This window comes from Lissotriton helveticus, chromosome 4_1 (assembly GCF_964261635.1).
Source record: "Lissotriton helveticus chromosome 4_1, aLisHel1.1, whole genome shotgun sequence".
In the NCBI taxonomy this organism is placed as follows: domain Eukaryota; kingdom Metazoa; phylum Chordata; class Amphibia; order Caudata; family Salamandridae; genus Lissotriton; species Lissotriton helveticus.
Window position 1 is genome coordinate 1,778,017,453 of NC_136063.1, and position 20,001 is coordinate 1,778,037,453.

A 20,001-nucleotide genomic window follows, 5' to 3' on the forward strand; every position below is an offset into this window, starting at 1 on the left:
GTCTCACACCCCAGCAAGATGGAGCCCTCGCCCCACACCACCCAGGAGCACATGGAAGACATTGCATTATCCACCCTCACCTTACAGGTAGGTAGCCATCTTGCTTGTGAGACCTGTATGTGGGAGGGAGGCCTGCACTACTCCTCCCATCATGCCACCGTTCCACACCCCAGCAAGATGGAGCCCTCCCCCTACACCACCCAGGAGCACATGAACGCCATTGCATTCTTCACCCTCACCTTACACGTAGGTAGCCATCTTGCTTGTAAGGCCTGTATGTGGGAGGGAGGCCTGCACTACCACTCCCACCATGCCCCCTGTCCCACACCTCAGCAAAATGAAGCCCTCCCCCACACCACCAAGGAGCACATTGAAGCCATTGCATTCTTCACCCTCACCTTACAGGTAGGTGGCCATCTTGCTTGTGAGGCCTGTATGTGGGAGGGAGGCCTGCCCTACTACTCCCACCATGCCCCTTGCCCCACACCCCAGCAAGATGGAGCCCCCCCGCCCTCCCACAAGCACTGTGAAGCCATTGCATTGTTCACCAAAAAAACTAACAGGGAGGTAGTCATCTTCTCTGTGAGGCCTGTATATGGGAGGGAGGCCTGCATCACTACACACACCACCAATTGTATTCAATGCATCGATACCTGAGATGTACGAGTAATTTATGTACCTTTGCATCATGTAATGAGACACAGTTTTGCACTTACAAAAAATTGTGATGAACTGTCAATTGTGTAGTGTACAGACAGTGGATGACACACAGCTAACAGATTTCTTGCACAGTGCACAACACCGACCGTGCTCCATCTAATCCACAGGTGTCCAAGAACTCACTGCTGAGGACGACAACAACGATCAGCAGAGCCAGTCTCCACTCCCGGTACATAGACTCTCGGATATAGACTCCCATGATTCTCTGGACAATGAGCTCCAGGCCGGCCCATCTGGTGTGCTAGGGAGCACCAAATCCCAGGCCCCCATCCATCCCACCACCACATCTGCTGCAATGACAACTGCAGAGCAGACCCCTGCAGTTACGGCCCGTGCCTCCACCGCTGCCGCCATTGCCACCACCACCACCACCAGTGCCACCTGCAGCACCCTCCCTGTCCCAGTGGCTGACCAGCCCACACCAACAACTGGGGATGCTAGGGAGAGTGTGCATGGACCCAAAGAGGTGAGGCAACAGGTCCATGGCAGCAGGGCAGGTGGGAGGGCCATGGTCACCCCCAGACCTCAGGAGGTTGGTACACCATCCCTGGACCACTTCACCAGAGTCATCGGTGCCTTCGAACAGGTTCAGGGACAAAGTGGCCAGTCTGAAGAACTATTACGAGAGCTCATCCTGCTGATGAGGTCCATGGACACACGCATGGGACAAATGGTGGACCTCATGGGCCAGCGAGTGGCATTACTGAGGGACAGGCCTGCATCCCAAACAACACCTCCGCCCCCTCTGTTGTACTGCAGGATGACAGTGCACCATTCTCCCCTGCAGCCACAAAGAGGGGTGAGACCTCAGATGTCACTGGCCATGCAGCAGGGCCTCCCCACCCAAGCGATAAAGGGGGTGTCCAAGAAAGTGCCTGGGAGTCTCTGGAGGCAAAGCAACAGGCAAACGCCAGTTATGGAGCCAGCCCTGATGGCAACCCTCTTCCCCACTGCATTGACTGTTTGGACTGTCCTTTCCCACACTGCCTTGTGAATGGCACCTGTCTGTTGGACGGGGTCACCACATGTGGTGTCTACTCTTACCTCTCATTTACCATGACTGTCAACTCACTACTACATCACCACCTTCATGTAAATCTGCCCGCACCCCTCACATGTCAACTATGTAAATAAAATACCCTACACATTTCAATTGGTTCAGCTTTGTCTTTAGTTCAATATTTACAGTGTTCAAAATGTCCACGATGTATCTAAAAGATGTACAGTATGTAGGCATGGATAATTTCAAGGCACCTAGGGAGACACAACAGAACAACAGTTACTGGTGTGAGTGTGGGATCACAGACAGTACACTACACCAACCATCTACATGAGTCAACAGGCAGGCAACACAATGTGCAACAAGTGTCAACAAACAGAGTCCCGTATATGTTCACAGATGACATGTCATAGCCACATTTCCACACACAGATGACTTTACATGTGCCTGTCTGTACCATCCGCACATAACCCATCACAACCACAGCAATCACACCATACATGGTACAAGTCGTACCTCGTCACCCACCTTCAAGTGAAGTAGCGTGTGATGAGCTGTTGACGCATCTCAAGTCCTTCCTCCTCTCCACTGTCCTCATCACTGGACTTGGGTCCTTGGGCAGGCGGGGGCCTTGGGTCCTCATCATCATCAAGGAGCAGGGGAATCCCCTTGTGAATGGCCATGTTGTGGAGCATACAGCATGCCACAAAGATCTTATAGACCTTCCAGGGCGAGTATGACAGTGCAACTCCAGTCCTGTCAAGGCAGCGGAATCTTGACTTGAGCAGGCCAGAAGTCCGCTCAATGACACGACGGGTCCTGCCATGGGCCTCAATAAACCTTATATAAGCCGGGGTCCTCGGATTACGTAGTGGGTTGAGCAGCCATGGATGGCTGGGATATGCAGAGTCACCTAGGAATGACAAACACACATTGCAATGTTGCACAGGCAGAGGGCAGCAAGTCACACACACAGCACACCATATTATTAGGCATACTCTGCCACAATCCAAGCACACTCTGGAAGCAGATTCGCAAATATCCGGGGCACAATGCTGTTCCTCAGGATGTACGAGTCATGGGCCGAGCCAGGGAACCTGGCACACACATGCAAAATGGTCATGTCTGCCAGGCACACCACCTACACATTGATCGAGTGATAATGTTTTCGATTGCAAAAACTGTGCTCACTCGCTTGTGGTGGCACCAGACCTACATGTGTGCAATCAATGGCACCAACAACATGGGGGAAGTTCCCAAGCAGATATATGTCTCCCTTCACAACGGCCAATTCTGCTCCCCTGGGGAAATATATGTCTCTGTCCTTATAGTTCATCATGGCTGCAAGTACATCCCTCAGCACCAAGCTGAAAATGGGTTGAGACATCCCTGCAGCACTGGTCACAGTCTCCTTGAAGGAACCAGTTGCAAAAAAATGGGGGGCTGCCATCACTTTGTACTTTGGTGTTAAAGCTGTTGGGTACTGGCAACAAGGCTGCAGGTGGGGCTCCAACAGATCACAAAGGTTCTTCAGGGTGGGTCTGTCGAGGAGAAATTTGAGAATGATTGCAACATCTTCCATGTCCTCCAGCAGTGTCAAGTGACGTAGGAGATTAGGCCTCCTCCTAGTTGAGATGAAAATGGACACATGTTTTTTTTTTTTTTTTATTGAGATGGTACCGGGTATTACATAAATTCATAACTTAACAGGATACAATTCAGGTATTCAAAATACAAAATAACATAATGTAAGCACATACATAGGAATTCAAACAGACCAGAAATTATAACAGACAATAGTATATAAGAGTATACATTCAATATCTTAGCTTGATCTTTAAGTTCTTTAAGTTCTTATTCATCTAATTTCTCTCCAATTTTTAAGCGGAGCCCATATCTTATTACCCAATTCCCTCATCCTCCTTCCTTTAAAGTCGTACAAACATTCCTCAATGTTATGGATTCCCAACAATTTAGTTAACCACAACTGGAAGGTAGGGGCTACAGGATCTTTCCATCCAGCCGAAATTAAAATCCTCAAAACAGCCATGGAAATGAAAATAAATGCTTCATCTTCATATTCTAACCTTAAACTGGCATCCCTACCGATCAAAACCATGGTAGAGGATAGAGTGATCTGTTTCTCTAACAGCCCCGTTAAAAATCTTTCAATTTCTTTATGAACAGGAGTTAAATTCTGACAATTATAAAACATATGTGGTAAATCTGCTGGACCTTGATCGCACCTGGGGCATCTATCATTATCCCTCTTACCCCACTTGAACAACTTAGCAGGTGTATAATATAGATTAAAAATAGTCTTGTAATGTTGTGCCTTTAAATTCGAAGCTCTTAGAATCCTTTTATTCATTGCGAGGGCAAAGTCAATGTCCACATCCGAATCGCCAATTCTTTCCGCCCAATCTGATTCAATTTGACCAATATCATCCCCCAAACCCTGCAAAAGATAGCTGTAACCAATTTTTATCCTCTTACCGCCACTCATCACATATTTCAGAATTGGGTTGAGCTCCTGAATTAAAATCCTAGGTCTAATAGCTTTCAGTGTTTCTTCTAACTGTCTGTATAAAAACCATTGGATAGCTGGTATGCCAAATTTTTGTTGAAGCACGTCGAAGCCCAATAATTCATCCTCCACCATGACATCACCCAGACACTTAATCCCCGCTTCCTTCCATATCTTACTATTTCTATTCTGTCCGAGGTGCACAAAAGGATTTGAATGCCAAATGTCTATCATACTGTTAATTTTTGGGATCTTCAGATATTTCATTAATGCTTTCCATATGCCCCAGGCACTCAACATCACTCTACTCTTGCCCCTTTTAAAATATCTACAGTTTATTTCTCGAGTAAGCAAACCCACTGCTTTTCTACCTACTAATAATTCGTATATTGTAGGAGTTCTGTCTACATCATTCAATACATCACTATCATCATATTTAATCAGAACATTCATATGTAATATTAGACAGGCCCAATGATACAGCCTCAAATTTGGTGCAGTCAAGCCTCCTCCCTCCAATGGTGCTGATAGTCGAGCCAGAGATCTACGGATTTTCCCATACTGCCATACAAATTGTGAGAAAACCGCTTCCATTTTCTTGAGGACACCCTCTTCTACTAGCAAAGGTATGGCACGAAAAAGGTACAGGATTTTTGGGAACATAGACATCTTCAGAACATTGACTCTTCCGATTAGTGATAAGTGTAAAACGTCTATTCTTCTTAGCTCTTTATCTATTGTTGTAATCAGGGGTACATAATTCTCTTGTACAATTTTCTCCACATTCGCGTTGATCCTCACCCCCAGATAAACTGCTGATTCTACATAGCTTCGATCGACTTTATATATATTATTAGTACTAATTATTATAGTTTTCCCTTCATTTAACTTATATCCCGAACGGATACCAAAAGTTTTAGCTAGTTGACTCAATTCTCTTAAGGCCGTCTGCGGGTTGGTGGTTGTTATTGCCAAGTCATCTGCATAAGCCAGTAGTTTGGTTGAGTGTCCATGTAGTATAACCGGGGAGATTTGATCTGAGTCTAGGATTTTTCTTATTAGTGGATCAATATAGAGAGCGAAAAGTATAGGGGAGCATGGACATCCCTGACGAGTGCCTCTCCTAATTACCACTTCATCTGACTGTAGTCCCATAGTTATAATTCGGGCTACTGGATCTGCATACATGGCTTTTATAGCTTTCATACATTTTCCTCCAAACCCTCTGCTGACCAGCACCTCCCATAGAAATTCCCAGACCACTCGGTCGAAGGCTTTTTCAGCGTCCAGGAGAATCATGGCCATCTCCCCCCCCATGGCAGCCGTCGCATCGAACAATGAAATTGCCCGCGAGGTGTGATCTGTCGTACCTCTCCCTGGGACAAACCCGTGCTGCCAAGGAGAGACAAGTTGGCCAATGATTCCCCCCAACCTCTTTGCCCATACCTTTGAATACAGTTTAGTATCCGCATTTATCAAAGATATGGGCCGATAGGAACCCGGGTTTTCTTCAGGTTTACCTTTTTTATGGAAGACCACAATGTTAGTCTGTTTCCATGAGTCTGGAATCTTCCCTGAGCATATTATTCCATTAAAAAGATCGAGAAGTATAGGCAGAATTTCCTCCGCAAGAATTTTATATACCTCAATAGGTATCCCGTCTGGGCCTGCCGCTTTACCTGCTGCAAGTTCTTGTAGTGCTATCCTGATCTCTTCTAGAGAAATATCCTTCTCCAGCTGCTCTCTGTCTTTTTCCTCTAATACTGGGTAGGGAGTTCCAGAGTCTTGTCTAGATGGTTTCCAACTGCCCTCTTGATCATATAATTTTTGGTAAAATCTCTGGAAGACACCCATTATCTCTCTTGGCTCAGTATGTACTATTCCATTCTCTTCAATCTTCTGGATATTATTTTTATTAAAGTCTTGCCTTATGCGCAGCGCAAGCGCTCTACCAGCTTGTTCACCTGTCTCATATCTTTTAGCTCGCGAAGTCTGATAATCTCTAGTTTCCTTTTGCGTAAATATTTTTAAGATATCCCCTTTGATCAATGCCATATTTTTAGCTGTTTCCCTCACATCATTGCCTAATCCTATTTCCTCCGTGTGCCGATTCTCTGATGTTGCTAACTCTAAAAGGAGCTTTTCCAACTTATTTCTATCCTCCTTCCTTAATCTTGCGGAGCAACTAATCGTCTCCCCCCTTAAAGCTGCCTTAAAAGCTTCCCATACCCCATTCCTAGACGAACTATATCTATTTATTTCAAAAAACTCCTTTGCCCACTGTTTTATATGTTTGACAAATCTATCATCATTTAGCAATTTCCTTTCAAAAGTCCATTCAGTTGTTCTCCTAGGTATGTTATCTAATTTGTATGTCATTATCAGGGGGTTATGATCCGAGACTATTCTTGGTAGCTTAGTAATTCTAACTTTGCATAACTCTCTCGTAGTGACAAAAAAATAATCTAACTTAGAATATTTCTGAGCTGGAAATGAAAAATAAGTGTAACCCGGGTCTCCAGAAACTTTTTCAGACCATACATCTGACAGACCATGAGACCTTAGGAGAGAGCTTAATGCTCTATATACTTTCTGTTTACGTCCCAAGTAATTACCTGCTTGCCTCCAATTTACCGAAATATTCAAATCCCCACATAACACCAAAGGGGTACCCCAATTAGCCAGTTCCTCCTCCATCTCATCAAGTACTGCTGGGTCGTCATCATTTGCACCATATATTACACATAAAGTAATACCAAGGTCTAGCTCAACCAAGACCCATCTACCTGAACCGTCTGTTTTAGTACGTCTCACTCCCCCCAAATTACATTTCCCCATAATAGCAACCCCTCTTGTTGTAGATGTTTGTGACGAGCAGCCTAACAATTTATAACCGGGGATATTCAATAGTTTCCTTTTAGCCCAAGGTAGATGTGTTTCTTGGATACACACTACATCAATATTATTAAACTTCACAAGTTGACTCATTCTCTGTCGTTTCTTCCAATCATTTAGGCCCCCTACATTGATAGTGCATATCTTAATGTCTGACATTATTAGCATTTTTTACCTCCATCCTGATTATATCCATGAATCTACCACATATCAATATCAGACCCATTTCCATCTCAAAATTTTTTCCCCCCTTTTTACACCCCACCAGCACCCCCCCTACCCTCCCCTCCTCCCCCCAACCCCTCCCCTCCCCCCCTTCAGGCCCTATGCCCTCCCCTCCTCTCCCCCCCTTCCTCCCCTTTGCAGAGGCGCTCAGACCAACCGGTCTGTGCATGTGATGGTTCGCAGTGCTAACTGGAGAGATTCAAATGATAACCATCATGGAACCTGCAACCCTTTTATCTCCTTCAACCTGTGCAACAACTACAACAACTACTACAACAACAACCTGTGCAACACCCAATCCTCAACCATTCCACCCCCCGCCAGTTCTTACTGATTCACAATTTTTAAATTTTTAAAGGCCTTTTACTTATATCCACCAAATCTTTATCTAATCGCATCCGTGAAATAACCTAGGAGCCTTGAGTATCTAAATACTCCTTTGCTTTAACTTCAGAGGAAAAATACAAAGTTCTCCCCCCATTAAATATTTTCAACTGTGCCGGATTGATTAAGTACGCTTGCATGCCCTTATCCTGAAATGGTTTTATCAACTGTCTAAGTCTCCAGCGTCTCTCCACCGTAACATGACAAAAATCCGGTCGGACAAAGAAGGAAAAGCCATCAACATTCTTTTTTGAGTCCGGTCTTGCCTTTTCTGAAATTGCCTGCTTCAGGTTAAAGTTACCAAGAAATATTAAAATCGCTCTGGGTTTGTCTCCCTCTTTAGCGTTTTTATGCATTTTGGCGGGGATACGATGTGCCCTTTGGATCTCCTTCGTCCAGTCCCATCCCTTCAACTCCGTGAAGGCATGTTCGAAAAGTTTTATTACAAAGGCCCTTGTGTCCGTATTTTCTGATCCCTCCGGTATCCCAAGAATGCGGAGATTATTTTGTCTTGCTCTATTCTCCAACGCCTCAAGTTTCCACTGCACATCAATCAACTGTTCGCCTTGTTGATCCACTTTACAAGAGGCAGCTGTCGTCTCCGCTTCTGTCATGACAATTCTTTCTTCAAGGTTGGTAACGCGTTCTCCCAAGTTCATACATACTTTTGCCAATTTTCTTACTGCTCCTTGTATTTTCCTGGCTGCAGCCTGTGATTTACGACTCTCTTGTCGGGCCTCTTCTCTATGTGCCAGTATTTCCTGATGTATTACCTCCAGAAGAGACATTTGAGCTGCTTCCCCTCCAGGGCTCTCCGCTGAGGGGTTAGAATGCGGATGATCGCGTCTCTGTCCATACATTCTTGACCCCATATTGGACTTTCCCGCAGATGTCGGAAGAATATCTCCTTTCTTATCAGGTTCGCTATCGGTGGCTGAGCCACTATCCTCTCGATCCAGGCTGCCCTCATCTTCATCCGACCATTCCCCCCCCTCTGAGAGTGAGAAGAAAGCCTCACTGGGGACCTCTTTTTTATTTTCTGCGTTTTCTGCATTCTCTGCATTCTCAATGGGCTCCTCCTCCAATTCCTCTCCCAGCTCCCGGATGGGAATTTCAATATCTAAATCTAGTACAGGCTTAGTAGGCTTAATAGGTAAAGTCTGAGTGGTAGTTTCAGTCTCTTCCACTACCTGTGTCTGCCCGTTACTGTCCCCCTCTTTATTTGCTGAATCAATCATCTGAACCGATAAAGCTGTGTCTTGTGTGGCCATCTTTTTTCCCTTAGGGCTATCATTCTCTAATAATCCTGCCTCCAAAGCCTCACTAGTCGATTCTTTGTCCTTGCTTATCTTTTGGAAGATATTGGAGATTGGGGTAGTACCATGGTTAGCTTTAACTACTCCTTGTTGCTGTATTATTTTTTTAGTTGGGGATAATAGGTTTTGGTTCTTCCTTTTAGTTCCATCACCCACCTTTTCCAACAGTAGCTCTGCCTGTTCAGCAGCAGCTTTTCTTTTTGCAGCTGCTTTGGCGTTGGCACTCATTTTCGGAGCCATAATCTCTTTTCTCCTCTCCTTATCCCCAAACTGCTCCTTACCGCTGGCCTTATTGTCCCAATCGCTTTCCTCCGTCTCTATTTCTGTTTCCAGCTTGTTCTGTAACTCTTTATGCTCCGCTTGCTCCTGAGCACTCCTCCGCATAGATCCCAGACGCTGCTGCCGGAACCTGCAGAGCAAGCGCCGCCCGCTTCGTGAACTCCGCTTCCACTCAGCAAACTCCACGAGCTCCGCGACCAGACCTGCCCCTGTTACGCCTCCTGACGTAGCCCTCCTTGCGGTCTGTGTAAGCTCCCGTAGAAGCCGCCTGAGCGGCCGATAGCAGGTATGGGGCATACGGCGGATTTAGTCTCTCTATCTTTTCACAACCAATCCTTAATATATTCCGATTACAAACCGCAAGTTTGCATAATCGTGTAGTTGTTGATTTTTTAGTCCCGGGTACGGGTTACCGCATAACGATTTAGCCGGCGTCTCTCCAGCTGCACTGCTGCCCGGCCGTCCTACGCGGCCGCCATCTTGCCCCTAGGCATACTTCCCCAAAATGGACACATGTCACTGAGAACCATCATGAGATTGCCACAGCACATCCTGTGAAGGATGTCACGGAAAAATAAACACTGCCCTGAGAAATGCGTGACACACCAGGTTACATGGGTGGACATTTGAGTCACACAGAGGGCACACCTCTCCATTTACCATACACAAGTACCTCAAACAACACATAGGTAAATGTGAATGCACACATACTAAACCCCACATTTCACATATGCAAACCTTGCAGCGTACCATGCAGCCAATGTATGTAAAATGAACATGAATGTCTCATACTCAACTGCTGTATCTGTCACACCTCAATGCATCATGTAAACTTGGCACACATCCACAACACAATGAACGCAGTAGTCCACAAACTATCATTTGTGTGTATGAGCAGATATAAAAGCAAAAGTAAGTAACAACATCATACAGTGAGACAAGCCTTGTCAAGGTCATCACTAACCCACAACACATTGATTAGTGCACACATTGTTGAGTCCACTTCAACACTGTCACGCACCATCAACCACCAAATGAACAATTGACATGGCAGGGACTACAGACTAATGTACGTCACACATACCCAACCATGGCACGTGCGGGCACCTGGGGAATCACAGGAATAATGTCATTGTGTGGACGATGATGTGCCCTTCACCATGTTGCCACTGTGTACGTTTTCAACAGTTCCTGATGGACATTCCTATTGTATGCCACCCTATTCGCGGTAGGTACCGCCTGGCCCAGGCGGTGTGTCACCAGCACAACCCCATACACAACTAGGGTGGTCATTGGCATGGAGACATGGGAAGATGGAGGTGGGCATGCTCCGCCACCCTACTCGCGGTAGCTACCGCCTTGCCCTGGCGGTGTGTCGCCAGCACCACCCCATACACAACTGCGGTGGTCATTGGCATGGAGACATGGAAAGCTGGCTGTGGGCATGCTCTGACACCCTACTTGCGGTAGCTACCGCCTGGCCCTGGCGGTGCATCACCACCATGGAGCATTACCTACAGCCAATGGTAGCGATTATTGTGGTGGCATGATGCAGTTTTGAAAACTGCGGAAGGCATGCTCCGCCACCGCGGAAGCGGTCATTGGATGCTTTTGAACGATGCACCATTGCGGTAGCGCACCCCGGGCCCCTGCGGTGCATCACCGCCATGGAGCATTGCATACAGCCAATGGGAGCAAATATTGCGGTGGCGTGATGCAGTTTTGAAAATCGCAGAAGGTGTGCTTCGCCACCGCGGAGGCGGTCATTGGATGCTTTTGAATGATGCACCATCACAGTAGCGCACCCCGGGCCCCTGCGGTGCATCACCACCATGGAGCATTGCCTACAGCCAATGGGAGTGATGATTGCGGTGGCATGATGCAGTTTTAGAAATCGCGGAAGGTGTCCTTCGTCACCACGGACGCGGTCATTGGATGCTTTTGAAAGAGGCAGACCTGGACAACCAATTGTTGTAGCTTGGCACCTTAGAAACAACCCCAGGGGGCTATAAATCTGTGGGAGTGAGCCTCACATTTCCACTGCTCACAAAGCCTGCTGCCTGGGACCCTCTCATGCTGCTGTCTACAGAGCCTGCTGCCTGGTACCCTCCTGCTGCTGCCTACATAGGCTGCTGCATGGGACCCATCACCACCCACTTCCACCACAGGTGTTCCATGTCCACAGGGATGGCAAGGACAGAGAAGATCCGTGCCAGTCGATTCACAAGCGAGGAGATGGAGGTCCTGTGGACGAGGTGCTCGCACAGTACCCAAGGCTGTATGGTGCCCCCAATGTTGTGGTAAGTCATCGTAAAGGAATGTGTAGGACGGGAGGATAGACATGTAGTTGTACTGCTGCAGTATATGCCTGAGGGTGGAGTGTGTGTGTCCCAATGTCACGGTTTTCCCTGCCTGCAGTTGTATGTCTGAGTGGAGTGTGTTACATTGTCAGCCATACAGAGCCACAGGATGTTGGACATGCAGGTGCCAGGACAATAATTGCTAGGCTGATTGTGTCTGTGTGCCCCTGTTGTCCGACTCAGTGTGAACCCAGAGGCTATGCCCAGTGCCCGCACACCAAGACGAGATTGCATCATTGCACTTACTATGCCCTTACTCTTTTTCATTCACACTGAAATAGGATTATGCACCATTTCAGCCCTGTATGATTGCACACGACCACACTTGTGTAGATGGATATGTTGTTGGTGAGTCCATGTACCCCGATGCCTCACAAATAACATACACATATATACACAGGACATGGTCACATGCTCATTCAATGCTGCCCAGTCATGCACACAGTCATTCTACGCACAGACACAGCTCGATATGTGATGTATGTAGTAGCCAGACATGCATGGGACTGCAGATGTGTGCAAGCCACAGAGGGGGTTCAGTACAGTCATCCTGCATGTGTGTGAGATTATCAGGGACCCTGTATGCCCTCATAAATGCATTCAATCACATCTGCTTGGCCCATGCAGAGTGCCCTTGTGAAGTGTACCCCAGTTTGGGATGGAGGGATATTACATTTGGTAATGAACCTGTGTCTTGCAACTGTACTGTTATATGTTGGTTCATGACACTGTGTCACAGATCATTTCCCCTTCTTTTCTCCCATGCCTGCAGCTCAAGGTACACCAGCGTAAGGCCGTGTGGAGGGCCATTGTAGCTAAGGTGCGAGCCCTGGGGGTATCTAACCGACAATGCACCCACTGCCACAAGAGGTGGGATGACATCACCCAGCTGGCAATGAACGTGGCAGGGATGACCTTGGGGCTGCTACCACACACTGGGCGTTTGGCATGGTGCAGCATGACACCACTGATGGGCCGCATCTTGGCTGTGACTCATCCTGAGCTAGAGGCACGTCTGAAGGAGCATCCGCAGCAAGGCAGGGGTGAGTATTTGGGGAGGGTGACTTTGGCTGGGAGCAGATGCATGTGTACAGGGCCTATGGCTGCGTGTGGCCCATGTGATGTTCTTGGGGTGGAGCAGTGCTGTGCCATGTGAGTGGCTGCTGGGATGGATGCCAGTGTCATGCAGTGGCCCAAACTGGCATTAGAAAGCTGATCCTACCTGCTGTCCATTCCTATAGTCAGATGTGTTAGTATCTACGTGGTCATTCAGCATTTGGATAGTGTGGGCAATGTATTAGGGGGTGAACAGCAGTGTCTACTATCTGAGTGTGACTTCATGTATGCCTACTTTGCATACACCATGATCGTTGAGGCCCACACATCTGACAACAATGTGCCCCAGAGTACCACATTGTGTTTGTTATCGGCCTCTTGCCACTGTGGACTGTCAGGTCCTAAAAGGTGTGTGTGTTGTCCCCTCCTGTTCGCTCAAGGTCTGTCAGTGGCAATAAGTGGTGTCCCCACATCATGTCCCTAGGTGTGGGCAGAGCAAGTTGTGGGTCTGGTTGACTTCATCCACGGGCAGGGTGTTCTGCTGTGTGGCCTTAACATGGCTCAGTCATGGCAGATATTCAGGGTTACAGGCACTGTTATGGTCTATGTAGTGTGTTGCTGCAATGTGATTGCAGGGTGTGGTGGTCACCATGTCGATTTGTACTGCATTGATTGAATTGCATTGTCCTGCTGATGACACTAACACAACCCTGCATCTCTCTCTCATGTAGATTCGCCAGTGGACATGGAGAACGGAAGCCGAAAACCAGTGGTGGCGAGAGTAGTACTACAGCTGCACCAGAGCCCAGTGACACGGAGCTCACCAATGCATCTGAGGGGAACCGTAGTATGCAGGAGGAATTCCTGCCGGAGACACAGAGTACAACATCATCAGATGCCAGCGGGGATAAATCCATGTTGGAAGGAACAGGGAATGGGGACTCTGCATCATCTATTACCACTCAGCGGCCAGTGCCCACCCTCCCATCCACTTTCACTGGTGCTGCCCGTGTCCGTGTCAGTAAGAGGGGATGAGTTAGATTCACACCTGGCACCACTGAGCCTGCACCTGTCCCCCTTGCTGCCCTCAGTGCTGAGTCTGTAGAGCTCTTGCACCAGCTTTGTGTGGGCCTGACAGCCTTGCTCAATGCCTTCAGTGACCATGACAAAATATTAGGCCCGGTGTTTGCCTACATGGAGGGCATACACTCTGACGTTGGTGGGCTACACTGTACAGTCCAGGTTTTGTCGTCCACAGTTACGTCTGCCCTTCAACAGGCACATACTTCCATTCCTGCTCCAGTGCCTTTGTCCAACCCCCAGTCAGTGGCCACATCGGATGATAGTGACCAATGTTCCCATGTGTCACAGTCACGATTCAGCACAAGAGGCACCCAGCAGAAACAACACAAGCATACCTGCCCACAGACACCATCCCCACAGATGAGAAGAACCAGCCCAGAATGCAAAGACAAGAGCCCATCAGGGAAGAGCAAGGCCAAAAAAGCAATGAAGCAGACATCAGGCTCACATGCCTCAGAGGCATCACCAGTGAAGGTCTCTCCTGTCCCAGGAAACTTCACGCAGAGCTAGGCGTGCAGTGTATATGCTCACTGAGGAGGTGTTGTATGGCAAGGGTACACCTAGGAAGGGCTCAGGGCCACATTCCTTGACACATCAACTTCAATTCCAAGCCCAGTGAAGGAGGTGAAGGAGGGCACTGTCGGGCTACCCCTGGAAAACGGGCAAAGGAGGGCACTGTAGGGGGGGACACCTGGCAAACAGGGGAAGGAGGGCACTGTAGGGAGTACACCTGGCAAACAGGAGACGGTGGTGCAGAGGCGTAGCCAGACAAAGCGTTCCGCAGGATCCAGCACGTCACCAGAGGAAGTGCCAGGGTCTGCACCTGAGGCAGCTCTGTTGGTGTGTGTGCCTGTTGTATCCACACCAGTTCCCATTAACCCCTGTACAGGAAAGACATTTCGAATTCCCAAGAAGTGGAAAGGCACCCCTCAAACCTTTCCCACCCACACTGTGTCACAGGTCTGCATGACTCCGCCTCCACGTGCCACTACACCACCTGGTCCAAACAGCCCTCCAGATTGCCAAGCCACTCATACCCCTACATCACCTGGGCCTCTATCTCCTGAGTCAAGTGGCTCTGCTGTCCCCTGACAGCCAAGAGTGAGTGGTAGTCAGGTCCCCCTCATACACCTGTCTGTCATACATGAGGGCTTGTCCTGCCCATTGTTTACCACCTGGGTGTGTTGCTGGCCATGGTAGGATACTGTCAAACACACTCACTGTGCAGCTTCTCATGTCCTGACTCTGTACTTTGCCATGCCCACTGGCCTTGTTATTCACTGCTATTCTCGCCTTGCCTGTGCAGCTTCTGATGTCCTGACTCTGTACTTTGCCATGCCTACTGGTCCTGTTGCTCTGCTGTGTTGGAGTCTCCCCTGTGCCCCTGACACTGGCCCTGTTGCTCTTCTGTGTTGTACTCTCACCTGTGCTCTGGACACTGGCCCTGTTGCTCTGCTGTGTTGTACTCTCACCTGTGCCCTGGACATTGGCACGGTTGCTCTGCTGTGTTGCAGTATCCTCTGTGCAGCCTCTCATGTACTTGCTGGCCCACCTGCCCTGGACACTGGCCCTGTTGCTCTGCTGTGTTGGAGTCTTCCCTGTGCAGCCTCTCATGTACTTGCTGGGCCACTGCCCTGGACACTGGCCCTGTTGCTCTGCTGTGTTGGAGTCTCCCCTGTGCAGCCTCTCATGCAATTGCTGGGCCACCTGCCTTGGACACTGGCCCTGTTGCTCTGCTGTGTTGGAGTCTCCCCTGTGCAGCCTCTCATACTTGCTGGGCCACCGCCCTGGACACTGGCCCTGTTGCTCTGCTGTGTTGGAGTCTCCCCTGTGCAGCCTCGCAAGTACTTGCTGGGCTATCTGCCATGGACACTGGCCCTGTTGCTCTGCTGTGTTGTACTCTCCCCTGTGCCCTGGACACTGGCCCTGTTGCTCTGCTGTGTTGTACTCTCACCTGTTCCCTGGACACTGGCCCTGTTGCTCTGCTGTGTTGTACTTTCACCTTTGCCCTGGACACTGGCCTGGTTGCTCTGCTGTGTTGGAGTATCCCCCGTGCAGCCTCTCATGTACTTGCTGGGCCACCTGTCATGGACACTGGCCCATTGGCTCTGCTGTGTTGGAGTCTCCACTGTGCCCTGGACACTGGCCCTGTTGCTCTGCTGTGTTGTACTCTCACCTGTGCCCTGGTCACTGGCACTGTTGCTCTGCTGTGTTGTAGTCTCACCTGTGCCCTGGACACTGGCCCGGTTGCTTTGCTGTGTTGGAGTCTACCCCTGTGCAGCCTTGCTAGGCTGTACTTGCTAGGCCACCTGCCCTGGACACTGGCCCTGTTGCTTGGCTGTGTTGGAGTATCCCCTGTGCAGCCTCTCATGTACTTGCTGGGCCACCTGCCATGGACACTGGTCCTGTTGCTCTGCTGTATTGGAGTCTCCCTCATGCAGCCTCTCATGTACTTGCTGGGCCACCTGCCCTGGACACTGGCCCTGTTGCTCTTCTGTGTTGTACTCTCACCTGTGCCCCGGACACTGGCCCTGTTGCTTTGCTGTGTTGTACTCTCACCTGTGCCCTGGACACGGGCCCTGTTGCTCTGTTGTGTTGTACTCTCATCTGTGCCTTGGACATTGGCCCAGTTGCTCTGCTGTGTTGGAGTCTTCCCTGTGTAACCTCTCATGTACTTGCTAGACCATCTGCCATGGACACTGACCCCGTTGTCTGCTGTGTTGTACTCCCACCTGTGCCCTGGACACTGGCCCTGTTGCTCTGCTGTGTTGGAGTCTCCCCTTTGCAGCCTCTCATTTCCTCGCTGGGCCACCTGCCATGGACACTGGCCTTCCTGTTTTGAGTTTGCCTGTGCAGATTATCTTTTATATGATCAGCATTTTGTGCCTTGCTCTTGTCCGCTGTTGTTCTACTTTCACATCTATGCAATCTGTGAATAAAGACAGTTACTCCTATTGTCTGTTTTGTCAGTGTCCTCACTGATTGAATTTCTTTTGGTGTGTGCATTTGGTTGGCTGTGCCCCATGCCCTATATGTCACTTGAACATTGCCAAGCTCTTTGGCCGCATGACATTTTTAAACAGGGGTGACAGGGTCTACAGTCCATTCAGACACTGATAATGGTGTTATCTGTGATGGCTATTTTATCTGACATGCAGTTTTCTTTTTAGTGGTTTGCTATTGTTGGCTACATTGTTCAGATGTCAGGTTGGGGGACACTGCCAGCACATGGTGTGGTGATGTGCACAGGTTTGCATGCAGGCTGGGCAATGTCATGATGTATGAGTGTCATTCCTTTATGTGTGCCCAGCTATGTATGTTGTTGCCCATCTTGTGTTGGCCCTTAGTCCTGGTCCCATGGCCTACATGAGATGTGTACTCTTGGGTAGTCAAGAGGTGTGCAGTGTGAAGGGTGTGACTTTTTAGGGGGGGTGGGTGTGTTTGTGTGCCCCTGGATTGTAAAAGACACACATGTGTCACCCAGGAGTTGTGTGCCTGTTGTTTAGATTGTTCTGCCCTGTGGATATGGTAGTATGCAAATGTGTGAGTTGTCTGTTGTGCACTGTGCAGTGTGTTGGTGTGTCTGTGCGTTCTGTCTGACTCCTCCTTGTTGTGTTAGTCACTTATGTGTGTGCAAAGTGTTTGACTTGCACATCAGTGTTGTGTTTGTTTGTTCATTCATGTGTCTTGAGTGTATTTATGTAGACGGTGTAGTCCTGCTGCTCCACACTGCCATTGTGGTTGTGTTTCTCATGCATTGCAGGCACATGGTGCCTTTTATCCTCCTGTATGGCATGGTGTGTGTGGTATAATACCATCCCCTATGTGTGCCACTTATGCCTACCCATTGTAGGTCTGCACTCCCTCTTTTTATGTATGGTACACCCCTTCCATGTCTACTACTGACATGCAAGTCAGTAAACTTTGATGTCAGCTGTCCCCTTGGTTTACATGTGTGTGTGCCTGTCCATCACTTCATTTGTGACACTGTGCTTTGTGGTGCAGTTCCGGGGCCAGGACAAATGTTCCACTCTGGACATTGCCCCAATGGTTTATATGTGGTGTTCTTGTGCTTATAATCAGTGAGGATTGCTCATGTGCACTTCAGCTGTGTGTGCTGCCCAGTGCTCTGGTCAAGATGGTTCTGATCTTGTGTCCCAGAGTGGTGCATCTGTTGTTGTTGTGTTGGATGTATGTGTGTTGGCTGTGGTATTGCTTCACTTCCTGGGTGTGCTGTTGTGTTTGTGCTGTGCTGATTTGTGTTGTGTGAGTGTTGATGTTGCGTCAGTCATGTCTGTGTTTGACTGCTCTGCTTGGTGTGCACACACTGCTTGTTGTGCATACAGTGCTATGTGTATGTGGCCTTGGCATTGCCTGATGTACATCCCCTGATGTCCTGTAGTGTTTACTCATTTTGATTTCATGTGCATCTGTGGTTGGTTTCATGTGGCAGTGTAGTACTGAAATGGTGCACTTCTTGTGTGATTTGTGGTATGTTGTGTGTGCTTTGTTCCGGATTGATGGGGTTGTGCACTCCTGTTGTGTCGGTGCTCCTATTGCCTTTCCACAGTTTGGCTGACAGGGTATGTCTATTTCTGATGGTGTTCTGTGTGTGCTTCTGTAGTGTTTGTGTGTTGCTTTTGGGCAGGTATCTGTTCAGGCATCCCTGTGTGTGTGTGTGTGTTATGTTTGTGGCTACACCGAGGGTGTGTGTTTGTTTGTGTGTGTATGTACTGGCAATTATTGGCAGCCTTCAGGTGTGTGGCACTGAGGTTGTGTGTTCCTTGTCAGCCACTCCTGCAGTGACTGTCTCCCTGGTTGTGTGTTGTGTGGTGCAGGGTGTGGATTGTGCTTGCTTGTTCCTGTGCTTGTTGCTTGTTGCTGTACATGGGGGTGCACAGGATGGGCACCTGGCCTGTGACTTGATGGGGTGTGTTGATGTGTGGTTGGGGGTGGTGTGTCCCTGTGGTCTTTGTGCCCTGCCAATGCCTTGGACTGGCCCAGCCTTCTGCATTGTGTGCATGTGTTGACCGCTGCGGTGACCGGGACTGGGACATTGCTGCAAGTTCACGATCGTTGTGTGTCCACGATGCAGTGGGGTGACTTGGTGGCAGATGGGTTCTGTGTGGGTGCCCTTGTGGATGTGTTGTTGCCCCCAGCAGGGTGTCTGTTGTAGAATTGTACCCTGTGTCAGCCCGTGTGTTGTGTGTTTTATTTGTGTAGTTGGGTACATGTGGCGTAGTCCACGGTGGCCTATTAGATGATAGTGTTATAGCAGGTACAGCACCGGATACACATGTAGAGCTGGGTCCATGGCGGTCTTGACCGGATGGTGTGGAGCTGGTCTCTGCTATCGCGCTCTGCTGTCGAGTTTCCGCCGTCTCTGGTTGGGCAAGGCCTCCGCTGCAGTGCGTCTGCTTGGTTGGGCCATCCTAAATTGTATAGCGGTGCGGACGTCATTCCGCACGGCAGAGAGTCTCCATTGACTCCCACCGCCACGGTGGCGGGCGCACTTTGCTGGCTGTGCGCGTCACTCCGCGGCTGACGGGATTTGACCTATGTTTTGCTATACTAATATGGTGGACGTGTTTCCGCCCCGCCAGCACTGCAGTGGTGCCACCCTCCACCATCCTAATGGACCCCTTAGTGTGGTTTTCTTCAAATTTCTCCATAGGCACTGGTTGAAATTATAAAAACAGCCCTGGGTGCAGGTATGGGGATGTATTTTTAAGATAGTACTAAGCATTGATTGTTCGAAATCTAGTATTATTTTTTCAGGGGAATAGTCATTAGTTTTTTGTTTTATTGTGCTTAATAATTCCATGTATGTGGAATTATTTTTATTTTGTAGTAGTGCGTAAAGTAATGGTATGTTGCAATTCTGATATAGGCCGTGTATTGTATAAAGTTGGAAAAAAGGTTTGGGACAAATATTAGCATTGATTGTTCGAAATCTAATATTATTTTTTCAGGGGAATAGTCATTAATTTTTTGTTTTATTGTGCTTAATAATTCCATGTATGTGGAATTATTTTTACTTGGTAGTAGTGCATAAAATAATGGTATGTTGCAATTCTGATATAGGCCATGTATTGTAAATAGTTGGAAAAAAGGTGTGGGACAAATATTAAAAGTCCCATCCATCATCCAATGTTG